The sequence below is a fragment of the Callithrix jacchus genome, chromosome X, assembly GCF_049354715.1.
Source record: "Callithrix jacchus isolate 240 chromosome X, calJac240_pri, whole genome shotgun sequence".
Lineage (NCBI taxonomy): Eukaryota > Metazoa > Chordata > Mammalia > Primates > Cebidae > Callithrix > Callithrix jacchus.
This window is the reverse complement of record NC_133524.1, coordinates 146,299,547-146,314,381: the sequence shown is the minus strand read 5'-3', so window position 1 is coordinate 146,314,381 and position 14,835 is coordinate 146,299,547. Positions and strand designations below refer to the sequence as shown.

General features: G+C 39.3%; 1 protein-coding gene across 30 annotated transcripts in view; it reads right to left on the bottom strand.

Annotated features, from left to right (window-relative positions):
* MAMLD1 (mastermind like domain containing 1) overlaps nt 1-14,835 on the bottom strand; it is a 566,578-nt gene that overhangs the window by 542,396 nt on the left and 9,347 nt on the right. For 25 of the 30 annotated variants that reach the window (XM_078364352.1, XM_078364350.1, XM_078364348.1 and 22 more), the window contains one exon: nt 399-620. The exons of 3 other annotated variants lie outside the window; for them this stretch is intronic. The gene's annotated coding sequence lies outside the window, so the exon portion shown is untranslated. Of the gene's footprint in view, nt 1-398; nt 621-12,488; nt 12,601-14,835 lie in introns of all 30 variants that reach the window. 2 more of the 30 variants (XM_078364347.1, XM_078364335.1) reach the window with 1 other exon arrangement.

Sequence of the window (14,835 nt, the reverse complement as noted above, 5' to 3'; positions counted from 1 at the left end):
AAATTTAGAACAATTTTGTGAGGTACTTTAAAATCTTATGAAACACTCTAGAATGCCCAAAACAAGGAGTTGAGAGTAACTATTTTGGCAAATACATTTGGCTCTCCATGCTTTGTTGTTCCCACCTATAAAATGAAAAGTAATGATGTTCCTACTCTTTCCCAAGTCTTCCGGTCTGTATGAGAACACAGGCTTATAGAAAGAACTTTGCTTTTTCTATAAAAATGGAGTCCCATATAACCCAGATATAGCAATTTAACTGTAACTCTAAAATCTCCTTATGAGATTAACATTCTAAATGTTACCAGCAAAATATGAGATACTGTAACATTACCTTATGACACAGATACATAAAATTCTTTCAGGCTGCAAAAAGATATTTATGTTACTAAACTTACATTTGAAGATCACAGTGCTTGAGAAAGTGTAGATCCAACATCCAAACATAGTTGCCATTGGGAAGGAGCTGGCTTTAGCTTCTGTGAACAGAGGAGTCTCTTCTGAGGTAGGGATGGGAGTTCAGGACTCTGAGAAGATAATATGTCATAATTTCCACTGGGTTCTCTGTTGAAATGTTTCTTTGTGCAGAGAGATTAGAAGTGCAGCACTGGGAGGAGAGGCTGAAAAACAAACATAAGCCTCCCTTGTTGGAGTACATTTTGTCCCCACAAAGTTATTTTGTTTGTGATCACAATTCAGTGAATACTTTTTGATAGAATTCTTTTATTGCAACTGTCTCTAAAAGGCTAAATTTCTCCAAGCTGCACTCTGTGGAGAATCCCAGCATTAGGCAATAATTATAAATAAAAGTTCTACCAAGTTATCAGAGTCCCAGACCAAAAGGAATGTGATAGGCCATACAGGCTACTGCTCTGCCTCCAGGCTGGATAAGAATCCTAACCCAAATGGACTGGGAAAGAGTCCAAGTCATTCTAAAATAATAACAGGAAAGAATCTGTTATGGACTGAATGTGCCCCCGCAAAAGTTATGTTGAAATCCTTCCCCACAAAGTGATGGTATTAGGAGATGGGTCCTTTGGAAGGTGATTAGGTCATGAAGGTAGAACCATCATAAATGAGATAAGTACCCTTATAAAAAGAGGCCAGAGAGCTAGCTCACTCTCTGTCTTCTGTGTGAGAACACAGCAAGAAGATGGCCATCTGCAACCCCAAAGAGGGTCCTCACCAGAACGTAACCATATTAGCACCCTGATCTAAGACTTCCAGCCTCCAGAACTATGAGAAATAAATTTCTGTTGTTTTCAAGTCATCCAGTTTATGGTACTTTGTTTTGGAAACACGAACCCCTCTGCATAAGGCAATCCAAGAATTAGAGATTTGAGAGTCAGAAAAACACCTCTGGAGATCACTTGTGTAGCCTTTTGCAGAGAACAAAGGTATTATGCTAATTTCCTGTAGGCCTAATGTTAAGGCATCCTCAGGTGAAAATAACAAATGTGACATAAAAGCTACACATACTGTAGAATCTCAAATGACATAATTACACAACTTTTTAAGATCCTATGACTATTTTTTGTATATAAAAAAGAAGTTAGTATAAATTAGTTCTTAGCTAATGTAAAAGTATTAAACAGTCCTTTGTGCTTTTTTTTTTTTTTTTTTTTTTTGAGACAGAGTCTTACTCTATCACCCAGGCTGGGATGCAGTGGCTTAATCTCAGCTGACTGTAACTTCCACCTCGCAAGTTCAAGTGATTCTCCTGCCTCAGCCTCCTGAGTAGCTGGGATTACAGGTGCCTGCCACCATGCCTGGCTAATTTTTATATTTTTAGTAGAGATGAAATTTCACCATGTTGGCCAAGCTGGCCTCGAACTCCCGACCTCAAGTAATCTGCCTGCCTTGGCCTCCGAAAGTGCTGGGATTACAGGCGTGAGCCTATTTAGCAACTGCTTAGGTTAACCTACTGCAGCTCTTACCCAGAATCACGGGTGACTTTCAGCTTTCAGAAGAGGAACTTATCCTTTAAAAGACCCCAAAGAAACCTTAGAGTGATAGAATGACACTTATTTTTCCCTAGGAATTTCTATGTGTTTAGAGAAGGAGGTCTAGGTTAAAACCAAGCCACTTCTCAGAGCTAACTAGACATGCCAACAGGAAGCTGCATGTTTCCCAGATCATAAGCCAGGCAAAGCCAAACACACATTCCTGCAGGAATGGCCAAAATCTAAAAATTAAAAAATAATAGATGTTTTTGTAGATGTGGTGAAAAGGGAACACTTTGACACCACTGGTGGGAATGTAAACTAGTATAACCACTACAGAAAACAGTGTGGAAACTCCTTAAAGCACTAAAAGTAGATCTACCATTTGATCCAGCAATCCCACTACTGGGTATCTATGCAGAGGTAAAGAAGTCATTATATGAAAAAGACACTTGTACATGCATGTTCATAGTAATACAATTTGCAATTGCAAAAATATGGAACCAGCCTAATGCCCATCAACTAATGAGAGAATAAAGAAACTGTGATATATGTATCATATATATCTCATATGTATTATATGCATTTTATACACACACACACACACACACACACACACATACACACACACCATGTATACCAAGGAAGAATGGAGAATGATTTGGCCATAAAAAGAAATGAAATAATGACATATGTGGCAACCTGTATGGAGTTGGAGACCATCATTCTAAGTGAAGTAACGCAGGAATGAAAATCCAAACATTATATGTTCTCACTAATAAGTTGGGACATAAAGGCATAAGAATGACATAATAGACTCAGGACTTGGGGATAAGGGTGGGAGGGGGTGAGGGATAAAAGACTACATATTGGATACAGTGTACACTGCTCAGATGACGAGTGTACCAAAAATCTCAAAAATCACCACTAAAGAACTTATTCATGTAACCAAATACCACCTGTTCCCCAAAAAACTATTGAAATAATAATAAAATGTTTTAAAAATAAAGAAAAAGGTGACATTGCTGGTGGGAATGTAAACTGGTGGAGTCACTCTGGAAAACAGTTTGGCCATTAATTCTTTTAAATGTTAAATATAAATTTACTACGTGAACCAGCAATTCAACACCCAGCCAAGAAATAAAATGAAAACTTATGTCAACACAAATACTTGTAAGTATGTTCATGACTGCATTACTCACAATAGCCAAAAAGTGAAAACAATCCAAATGTTCATCAACTATTAAACAGATGAACAAAATATGATACATCCATACAATGGAATACTAGTCTGCAAAACAAAAGAACAAAATACTGATATATGCTACAATATTGATGAGCCTCAAAAACATTATGCTAAGTGAAAGAAGCCAGATACAAAAGACTAGATATTGTATGATTCTATTTATAGGAAATTCCAAAGACAGGAAATCTTCAATTAAAAAAAGTAAATTAGTGGTTGCCAGTGTTGGGGATAGGAGGTGATTGACTACAAGCTGGCATGAAGGATCTTTAGAGGCAATGGCAATGTTTTAAGAGTGGATTATGTTAGTGATTACATGACTGTAAATTCACTAAAAATTACTGAATTGTACACTTAAAAGGGTAAATTTATGGTACATAAATTTTATCACCATCAGGCTTATTTTTAAAATGGGGGAGAAACATAAGGACTTTCTCAGAAAAACAAAAGTAATGACGGAAATCCTGGTTAGTATTCCTATACTACAAGATACCATGAAGAGGTTTTTTATGCCAAAGGAATATATTAGATGGAAACATAAATCTTCACAAACAAATCGAGAGTGCTAAAATAAAATAAATGAACTGATCTAAAATATTACTAGGAGTAAAATATTATATAAAAGTAGCTATAGTAGTATCAGACGAAGTAAACTTCAGAACAAAGAATATTGTCAGAAATTGAGATATTACACAACAACAAAGAGGTCAATTCTCAAATAAGATATAAAAATTGTAAATGTTTGTGCATGTAACAGAGCTTAAAAATATATTACACAAACCGTGACACAACTGAAAAGATAAAATGACAAATACACAATCACAATGGGAAACTTTTAACACTTCTCTTAGTCATTGAAAGAAAATATAGGCAGAAAATTGGTAATTATACAAATTACTTAAACAGCACTATTACTCACCTTGACTTAACTGATAGGTATTTTTAAAACTACATCCAAAGCATGTTTTTCAGCATCACATGGAATATTCATAAAGATCAACCATATGGTGAGCCATAAAATAACTCAACAAATTTAAAAGAATTGAAATCATTAAAAGTATATTCTCAGGAACTAGGCATGGTGTCTCATGTCTGTAATCCCAGCACTTTGGGAGGCTGAGCCAGGCAGATTGCTTGAGGCCAGAAGTTCCAGACCAGCCTGGCCAACATGGAGAAACCCTGTTTCCATTAAAAATACAAAAATTAGACAGGCATGCTGGTGAGCACCTGTGATTCCAGCTACTTAGGAGGCTAAGGCATGAGAACTGCTTGAACTTGGGAGACTGAGGTTGCAGTGAACCAAGATAACATCACCGCACTCCAACCTGGGTGACAGAGCAAAACTGTGTCTCAAAAAAAAAAAAAAAAAGTATGTTCTCAGGCCATATTGGAAATTAATAAAAGATATTCTCACTCTTAAGAGAATAAAGGACTAACCACAAACTAGAAAAGAGTATTTGCAAATCATAAATCTGAAGGACTTGTATACAGAATAAAAAAAGAATTCTCAAAATTCGACAGTAATAATGATCCACACAGTATGGTATTAAAGGAGGTATAAACACATAGAACAATGGAACAGAATAGCAAACACGTACTTTGGGAGGCCAAGGTGGGAGGATCATTTGAGGCCAGGAGTTTGAGACTAGCCTGCGTAACACAGTGAGACTGTCTCTACAAATAATAATAATAATAATAATAAAGCTGCATATGGTGGCACACACCTGTAGTCCTAGCTACTGAGAAGGCTGAGGTAGGAGAACCACTTAAGCCCAGGAGTGAGCTATGATTGCACCACTGCACTCCAGCCTGGGCATGGAGTAAGACCCTGACTCTTGAAAAGAAAAAGAATATCAGAGACAGAAATAGACCCACACGAAGATGCCCAGTTGATTTTTGACAAAGGTACATGGACGAGGCAGGGCTTTTTCCACAAATGGTGTTGAAGCAACTGGACATACATGGGGGGAAAAGAAAAAGAAAAATGAACCTTGACTTAAACCTCAAACTTTAACTCAAAATGGAACATACTGTGAAATGTAAATATGCAAAACTTTTCAAAAAAAACACAAGAGAAAATTTTCAGACCTAAGATTAGGTGAAGAGTTCTTACATTTAGCATCAAAAACATGACTCGTAAAAGTAAAAATTGAAAATTACACTTCATGAAATTTAAAAACCTTCCTCTGTGAAAAACTCTTTCAAGGAGATGAAAAAAGACAAATTACCGACTGAGAAAAAATTCTGCAAATTATGTATCCCACAACAGACTAATATCTGGAATATATAAAGAACTCTCAAAACTCAACCTAAAAGAATCCAATTAGAAAAGAGGCAAAAGACATTTAACGGAAAAGGATACACAAATGCCAAATAAGCGCACGAAAATATGTTCAATATCATTAGCCCTCAAGAAAATGCAAATTAAAACCGCAATGAGATATTGCTACAAACCTATCAAAGTGGCTAAAATAAAACACAGTGACAAAACTAAATGCTAATGAAGATTGGAGCAAATGGATCACTGACACTGCTGGTCAAAATACAAAATTACACAGCCACTCTGGAAGATGGTGTGGCAGTTTCTATAAACACTAAAAATGGATTTACCAAATGACCCAGAAATGGCACCCTTGGGCATTCACCCCAGAGAAATGAAAACTTATGTTAGTGCAGAAACTTGTATATGAATGTTCACAGAAACTTTATTTGGAATAGCTCAATCTGGAAACTACCAAAATTGACAATGCTTAAATTATAGTACATCCATAGTATTACTATCCAGCAATAAAAAGGGATGAACTATTGATACATGCAACAACTTGAAGGAACTTCCAGGAATTATGACAAGTGGATAAAAAGCAAATATGAAAAAGAAACATACTATATAGTATGCTTCCATGTATATAACATCCTTGAAATAATGAAATTATACAGACGATAAACCAAATAGTGGTTGACAAGGGTAAGGGATGTAGCGTAGGAAGTGGGTGAGGCTGTGGAGTGGTAATATGAGGGGAACACTGTGGTGATGGTACAGTTCTATACGTTGATTGTCGGGGAAGATACACAAAACTATACATGTGATAAGATTGCATAGAAACACACACACATGTAAATGTATAACCGGTAAAATCTGAATAAGCTCTGTGGATTATACCAATGTCAATTTTCTGATATTAATATTGTACAAAGTTAGGCAAGTTGTTAACATTGGGGAAGGCTGAGTGAAGCATATATATTTCTTTGCAACTTCCTCTAAATCTATAATTATTTCCAAATATAGCCTTTACAATTAACCATAAGAAAACATGCACACCTGTAGTGACAGCTACTCAACCCAATATTTTGACTGGACAAGTATATAAAGATAAATTTCACTGCAGAAGTCAGATGGATGGCAAATAAGCATGTTAAAAGATGTTCAACATTAATAATCATTAGAGTCATGCATATTATAATCAGAAAGAGACACCTTAGAGTGGCAAAACAAAACAAAAACATACACACAAAAATCAGCAGTACTAAGTGTTGGCAAGAATGTGGAGCAACTAGAACTCTCAAGCCCTGCTAATGGGATGCAAAATGGTACAGCCACTCTGCAAAAAGTTTGACAAGTTCCTAAAAAGGACTATAAACCAGCAATTTACCAAGTAACCCAGCAATCCCACTCCTGAATATTTACTCAAAAGAAATAAAAACTATGTTCACACAAACCCTGTATACAAAGGTTTATAACAATTTTTTTATTGCATTTTAGGTGTTGGGGTACATGTGAAGAACATGCAAGATTGTTGCATAGGTACACACATGGCAGTGTAATTTGCTGCCTTCCTCCCCATCACCTATATCTGGCATTTCTCCCCTTGTAATTTATCCATAATAGAGAAAAAATGAAAGCACACTGAATAACCCTCAACTATAGGACTGATAAACAAAATGTGGTACAGCTATAAAATGAAATACCACCCAGCAATAAAAAGCAATGAACTCCTGGGCCAGGTACAGTGTCTCATGCCTATAATCCCAGCACGTTGGGAGTTAGAGGCAGGCAGATCACTTGAGGCCAGGAGTTTGAGACTGGCCTGGTCAACATGGCAAAACCTCATCTTTACTAAGAATACAAAAATAAAATTAGCTGGGTGTGGTGGTGTGCGCCTGTAGTCCTAGATACTTGGGAGGTTGAGGCAAGAGAATCCCTTGAACATGGGAGGCACAAGTTGCTGTGGGCTGAGATCTTGCCACTGCACTCCAGCCTGGGCAAGAGAGTAAGACTCTGTCACACACACACATACAAAGGAATAAACTACTGATAACGCAACAACATAATTAAATCTCAAAAGCATTTTGCTAAATGAAAGAAGCCAGATCCAAAAGGTTACAACCATATCATTCTGTTTCTTTGGTAATCTGGAAAACTATGAAAAGAGAGATTAGATCAGTGGCTGCCAAGGCTGAGAATGGAGAAGGGATTGAATACCAAGAGGTGGTACAAAGCAATTTTTGAGGTGAAGGAATTGTTTGGTAACTTAACTGTAGTGATGGCATCAGGCAAAAGCCATAAAATGGTATACCACATCAGTTTGCACTATGTAAAAAATAAGTAAATATGCCCAAAAAAGATCCCCCTGCATACCCACCTAAGTTACAACATGTGCTGTCAAGGATAGAGAGCAAATGGAACTCACACATTCCCAGTGGTAATGTAAATTGCTACAACTGCCTTAGAAATCTGTTTTTCAGTATCTGCTAAAATTAAATATACGTATTCCCATAAATCATCAATTTTACCTCTACACATATACATAACAGTAACATATATTCACCAAGGAAAGTAAATCCAAGCATGTTCATAGTAGCTTTGTTTGTATTAACAAAAACCTGGGAACAATTCCAACATGTACAAACAGTGGAATAGATAAATAAATCATGGTATACTGACAAAATGGAATACTATATGGCAATGAGAACAAAGTATTGCTCACATGACAACACAGATGACTCTCACAAGCAATATTTAATATAAAAATCCAGACAGTCATAAGAGTATATAGTCTATGATTCCATTTATATAAAGTAATAAAAAATTGTTGCAAAATAGCGATTACCTTTGAGCAGAAGTAGTGACTCGGAGGGTATTACAAGGAGGTCCTAGCAGTGTTCTATTTTGTGATTTAACTGCTGGCTATCTTGTTGTATTAAGCTGTGAATGTTCATCAATGCATTCACTCAATATTTGGGCATGTTTTCTGTTTGCAAATTATATTTCCATTAAAAATGTTTTAGGCCAGTCATGATATAATCTCAGCACTTTGGGAGGCTGAGGCAGAAGGATTGCTTGAGGCCAGAAATTTGAGACCAGTGTGGGCAACACAGTGAGACTTCATCTTAAAAAAAATTTTTTTTTTAAATTTGCTGGGTGTGCTGGTGCATGCCTGTGATACTAGCTACTAAGGAGGCTGAGGTGGGAGGATCACTTGAGCCCAGGAGCTCAAGGCTGCAGAAAGCTATGATCACATCACCATACTCCAGCCTGAGTACAAAGTGAAACCCTATTTCAAAAAAAAGTTTACAAAGTGGTACATGTATGCTTCATTTTCTTTTCTTTCTAAAATTTAGGTTTGCTTATATAGCCCGTTGCTATAAGTCTATAACTAAAACCATGATTACAGTAGCTCAACACATAGAAGTTAAAGATAGATAAGCCAATTTTGTAACCTCACCTTTGACATTTTGCTTGTTGGCTTTTAGATTACTTAAAAATTTTAAGGGGTAATGAATGACTGTCCACATCCATTCCTGTCTGGCCTAGAACATTTAAACTAGTTATAAGTCTTTTGGCTGTAAGTCTCTTGGCCATAGTGGTCCTACTAAGGACAGGATGGACCTGGGGCAGGCAGTCATACCGCCTCAACAGTGCTATGGGACAAACTAAAAGTCTGGCCATTGATGTTGCCTCTGGCAAATCTTGGCCAGAAGGAAAGAATGTAAACCAAAAATAAAATTCTAAGCTGCCCAATCATATTAATGGACCCCTTCTCTTGGCCAAAGTTAACCTGAAAAACTAGTTCAGGACATGATGGGGAAGGGGGAGTCTGACACACCTCATTACCATTGACATGGATACAGACCTTACGACTGGTAGAACAGACTCTTTAATAAGAAACATTTACAATCTATTCTCTCTGAAGCCTGCTACCTGAAGCATGATAAAACTTTGGTCTCCACAACTCCTTATCATAAACCAGATATTCCCTTCTAATAATTCCAGGTCTTTAGATAATAACTCAACCAATTATTTATACCAACCAGAAAATTTTTGAATATGCCTATGACCTGGAAGTCCCCCAACTTCCATTTGTCCCACTTTCTAGACCAAACCAATGTACATCTCACATGTATCAATTGATGTCTTTTATCTCCCTAAAAACCAAGTGGCCTGACCACTTTGGGCATGTCACCAGGACCTTCTTAGGCAGTGTCATGGGCATGTCCTTAACCTTGGCAAAAAAAAACTTCTAAATTGACTGAAAAACATATTTTAGGTTTGCTGATAAGATTGTGTGATTCCAAGGGAGAGGAGTGAGAATTATACATGAAAGCTTTTGTTCCCAATTAGAGAGAAGGATGGAAGCAACTTTTGATCACCTGCTCTACCATGAACAGTGCCAGGGGCTTCACAACAACCACGAGAGGTATGTATTTTATTTCCATTCTAGAGATGAAGAAGACTCAAGAACAAGAAGAAGATTACTGGTCTCAATTACAAATATACAATTCCAGCATTTCTAGAATTAAAAACTTGGGGAATATCTGAGAGAGAAAGGTCTCTAAAGAGCATTTAATCCAGCCCCTTTATTTTACAAATGAGGAAAATCTGTCCCAGGAGGGAAAGGGACTAGTTCAAGATTATCTATCTACTGAAAGAGAAGCAACTCTAACTTCAGTCTCTTGAGTGCCACCCAGTGGACAATATACCATGACTGATATTTACAGACAAGTGATCAAACAACTCTACAGAATAGTGGTAAAGAGCATTCATTAAATTGGGAGTTGGAAGAACTGGATCCTGTCCCAGTTTTGCCAAGTAAGCTTAGCTTCCCCACTCTTGGTTTTAATTTCCCCACCTGTGTAATATGAGGTGACAATAGCAAAACCGACACAAGGCGGCAAATCTTGAGTCCAAGACAGAGACAGATCCAGGTTTTGTGGGGCTTGAAGCTTGTAACCTTTGGGGCCTTCTTTAAGTACAAGAATGGAAAATTACCAATATAAAATTGGAAACAAAAGTGAATATTTAAAATGAGAAAAAAAGAAAAGAAGATACATTTGAAAAAGTTGACAAATGTTAGAAACATCTGAAAATTTAGAAAAAAAAATAACATAAATAACTACTTATCTTTAGTCCTTAACTGCCTGATGTACTTCTATAGTATGTTATTCCTATTTGTTTGTAATAGTTGGAAATTCACAGGATTCAGCATATAATCACAACTAAGATTTATTACAGCTGTGTGGTTAGGACACAGAGCCAGACCACAGGGAGAAAAGACACAAACAAAGCTTGGAGGAACCCATACACAGACTTCCTTATGCTCTCTCCCTCATGAGGGGCCACACAGAGCACATGCTTCTCCTGGCAACAATAATGCCGTGACACGTGTGATGTTTCTGGCCAGAGAAGCCCAGACTCATTGCCTACAGTTTACACTGGGGTTTGGTCACACAGACATCCTCTGCCTAGCATGCACCAAAATTCCAGACTCCCAGAAGGAAAGCAGGTATTCAGCATAAATCACGTTGTTTGTATCAAGAATCAAGGCACAGTGAGCCTTCTTATCAGTTAACTGTTGACTAGGGAAATTCTGAAAGTGGAGTTTCCGGATGCCAGCAGGGAGCATAACTTCCAAGCAGGTCTAAAGGTAGCAGTACAGTGTAGAGCCACAGACCTGCAGGATCGTGGGGTGTCCCCTATCACTGAGGCACTGGATCTGAAAAGTAAAGAGACAGGATACAGAAGGACTGGAAAAGACAGCTGGGCTCGGGGGGCCACACCACTTACAAGCGGAGAGAGGTGAGACCCTGAACATCCAGAAGTGTTGGTATATATTGGGTATAGGTAGGGAGGAAGGGTAGTGCATGAGGTCATCTTTAAGGACAGTGATAGGATCAAGACATTCACGTGAGCGATAAGCAAAGGGTCCACCCCCATTAGGTCACCTAGGCTAGGAGGTGGGCAGTGTGCAGCAAGGGGTCCACCCCCATTAGGTCACTGAGGCAAGGAGGTGGGCTGTGCACAGTGAAGAGGGTGCAGTGTGCAATATTTCCATCTAGGGGCAGCCTACTTCTAAGGAATTCTATAGGAGGATGCTTTGAGCAGCAACAGAGCTGACAAGTTCCACAGCCACCTGCTGGCAGCTTCCAATGATTTCTACAGGAGGATGATCTGAATCAGCACAGTACCTAGAGAGCTGAAAAGTTATACAGTCACCAAGGTGCAATTATACCAGAGTGGTTTTAATCCCTCGGATGCTCGCGGGATTGCTGGTCTGAGGGTGGCCTTTCACAAGAACTGGATGCAAGGTACTACGACTCCTTTTTCAGGAGGAGACGCTCTTGCTCCAAGCCTGCCATACAGTGGGTATCTTTACAATACTGAACACTGCCGCCTGGGCCAGATTCTTGTCTTGGTATAACTGTTTTTCCCTTGAATTATGCTCTGCACCATGTCTGCTCTAGACATTCCTCTGACTATAAGCAACATATGCTTATATATGTATAGCTGCCTTTATCCCATAATTCATGCTCTGTACCGTGTCTGCTCTAGGCATTCCTCCGACTATGAACTAAGATATAATTATATATATGTGTATATACGGAAATAACTTAGTAAGATATTCTTCAGGCACTAATTATTCTGACTATAAACTAATACATGATTATATATAAAGAATTATATAAAGGAAATAACTGAGTAATAACACTATAAACTAAGATATTCTTCAGGCACTAATTGTGCCAGGGATCTGCTTAGCTCTCCTTCCTTGGTGCCCAGATAGGGGATTACACACAGCACAGGACTGTTACATGAACTCTTCTGCATACTACTCCATGTTTCTAGTCCTTCTACAAGTCGGTGTCCTACAATCACAGGAATTCTGAAAAATGCCATTTCACAAAACCCCCATCCACACGTGCAAATCAATGTATCTTGTATTTACAATTACATATAGTGCATGCTGGGTATATTCCTGACAAGAGAGCACTTTTGATTTTCAATGAAAATGGAATCCTTCACTTACAATTTTACACATCTGATTGATGACTGGAAGGTTTTTCCACAGACTAGCTTCTGGTGCTGTATACTGTGAATCTTGATTTTCCTCTACTGTCAACATACCCCGATGCGAAGTGCTGCAAGTCACAGTGACATTACAATGTACCCTCCAGCCTCACCCCTCTTGTCCTAACACTGGATGCATCAGCACAGTAAGCAGAAGCATTCCTGAAAGCTATTCCAATACAGGGCAGCTCGCAATAACTGGGAAATACATGGAATTGCTTGTGGATCCCTAAAAGATATCTCAAAAATATATCCTAAACTAAATAAATCCCAACTTAATGTCCCCTTAGTTGAAGTCCCAGTATGACCATTGTCATTGCATTGCTACCCAACACACAGGCAAGAGGGATGCAGACAGCATAGTGGAAAGAAAGGTCCCCTGAACTAACTGTGGTTAAAATATCTTCTGTATATTTTCCAAACCATACAACTGTAAAATGCTAGGGCTCCCAGGGCTGTGCAAGCAAGAGACACTGAAGTTTTATCTTAAACTTCATTCACCTCACTGTGTACTTGCATAGGGTCTAGAGACCTACAGAAGAGAAACCAAACACTGAGAAAAGACTTGAGGCCCAGATAATGAGACAGAAGGGAAGAGAGTACACAATCAGAACAAGGACAAGGAAATTAAGACAAACTCCAGATAAACATAGTGCAAAATTTACCTGGGAATCTGTGACCTACATGTGACCTAGCATGGGAGAGGCACCATGAAGAGTCACCTTCCTAAGCTGGGGCACAACCCAATGACCAAAACAACAGAGGTGGCTTTTCCATGGCTGACCCAGAAGGACGTATCAGGAGATTCTGTTGATATTAGGTGGACAGGGGGACTAGTTCAGAGGTGTCAGGCTTCTTGAACCACAGACAGAGAGAAACTTTGCTGGGCAGGCACGGAATTAAATTGGGCAAACCAGGAGCCAGAGACAGCTAAGAAACACAACTTCTTAAATTGGCCAGCACTGAATCCCCAAATAGTCACAGTATCAAATGTGTCTTGAGCTACAAAGGGCCTTCTAGGTACCATATTCCACCATTCCACCGCCACCTTGTGAGTAGAGAGATCAAATCACCATAGCAAGGGTTAGAAAGACTAGTTGGGTCCTGCCTTGAACACTTAGAGTACAAGCTGAGGCAAATCACTTCCCCTCTCTGAATCTCAGCACCCTCACCTCTCGAGTGAAGAGAATGATAGTGTGGTCCCAGGAGCCTGTGAAGAATTCAGCGTCACATTAGGATGAGAAAAGGGAGCTGGAGAGGTACTCTTGCTGACCCTGAACACAACACAAGAACCCAAGGGCCAGCAGCTGTAAGCTTCAAAGCCTTGCAGGGATGTTACCTCTGCTTTACTACAGAGGAGGCACCTGCAGGGGGGCTGTGTTAAACTCTCTGCGCACACATTAGGGGTGCTCAGAATATGCTGATTCTCACAGACTCTTCTTTGTCCCTACTGTACAAGCAGTTTCAAGCAGGGGTCTTGTTGGTATTTTAGAGGAAAACTGATGGTATTAATTTGGGATTAATTGATAAGATGAACAGTCATTTTACAAAGACAAAATCTTTCCATAAGTAGTATGGCTGGAAGGGAGCAATGAGGAGGGAGCAGGGGACATGAGCAAGCACTGAAATATCTAAATGAGAGGTAGGAAAAGAAGGGCAGTTTTGCTGTGATTGTAGATGACACCTGCATTCCTATCATTTCCCCACCCACCTCTAGCCCAGATGACTTACTGGACTCATGAGTGAATCAATGAATTCTTCTCTGTAAGAGAACCATGGTTAGCCTTTTTAAAAGGCCGACGGCGCAACGCAAGTAAGGACACTCACCTGCTGCACCCAGCGTGCAGCCCACACTCCTTCAGTGGGCCTTTAGGAGTTGGACCCAACCTAGTTTCCCAGCCTCTTCTCCCACGACTTCACTCTACAAATGGGTCTGGTCCAGCCACAAACCTTCTCTGGGCTCCTTGAATGTACCTAACTCTTATAGGCTGTCCCTCCCCCATTTTCTACCTAACAAAACCCTTTCGACTTTCAAACACCCCCTCCTCTGAGAAGCCTCCCCTAGACCCTTGCCCAGAGTGAGCAGTCCCTCCCTCTTCCCATTCACCTAATTCCTTCATGCCTTACAAGTAGCAAAGGCATGAGTGTGCACCTACCCTCAAGGAGCCTTTTATAGGAGGGGGCCGGGCTTCGATATGCTTTTTGACATGATACTTTGTGCCAAGATCTGCCCTCTCCTGCCAGGCTGTGCTCACACCAATAGGCTGTGCTCACACCAATACCGACAGGTCACGAGGCGCCCTGCC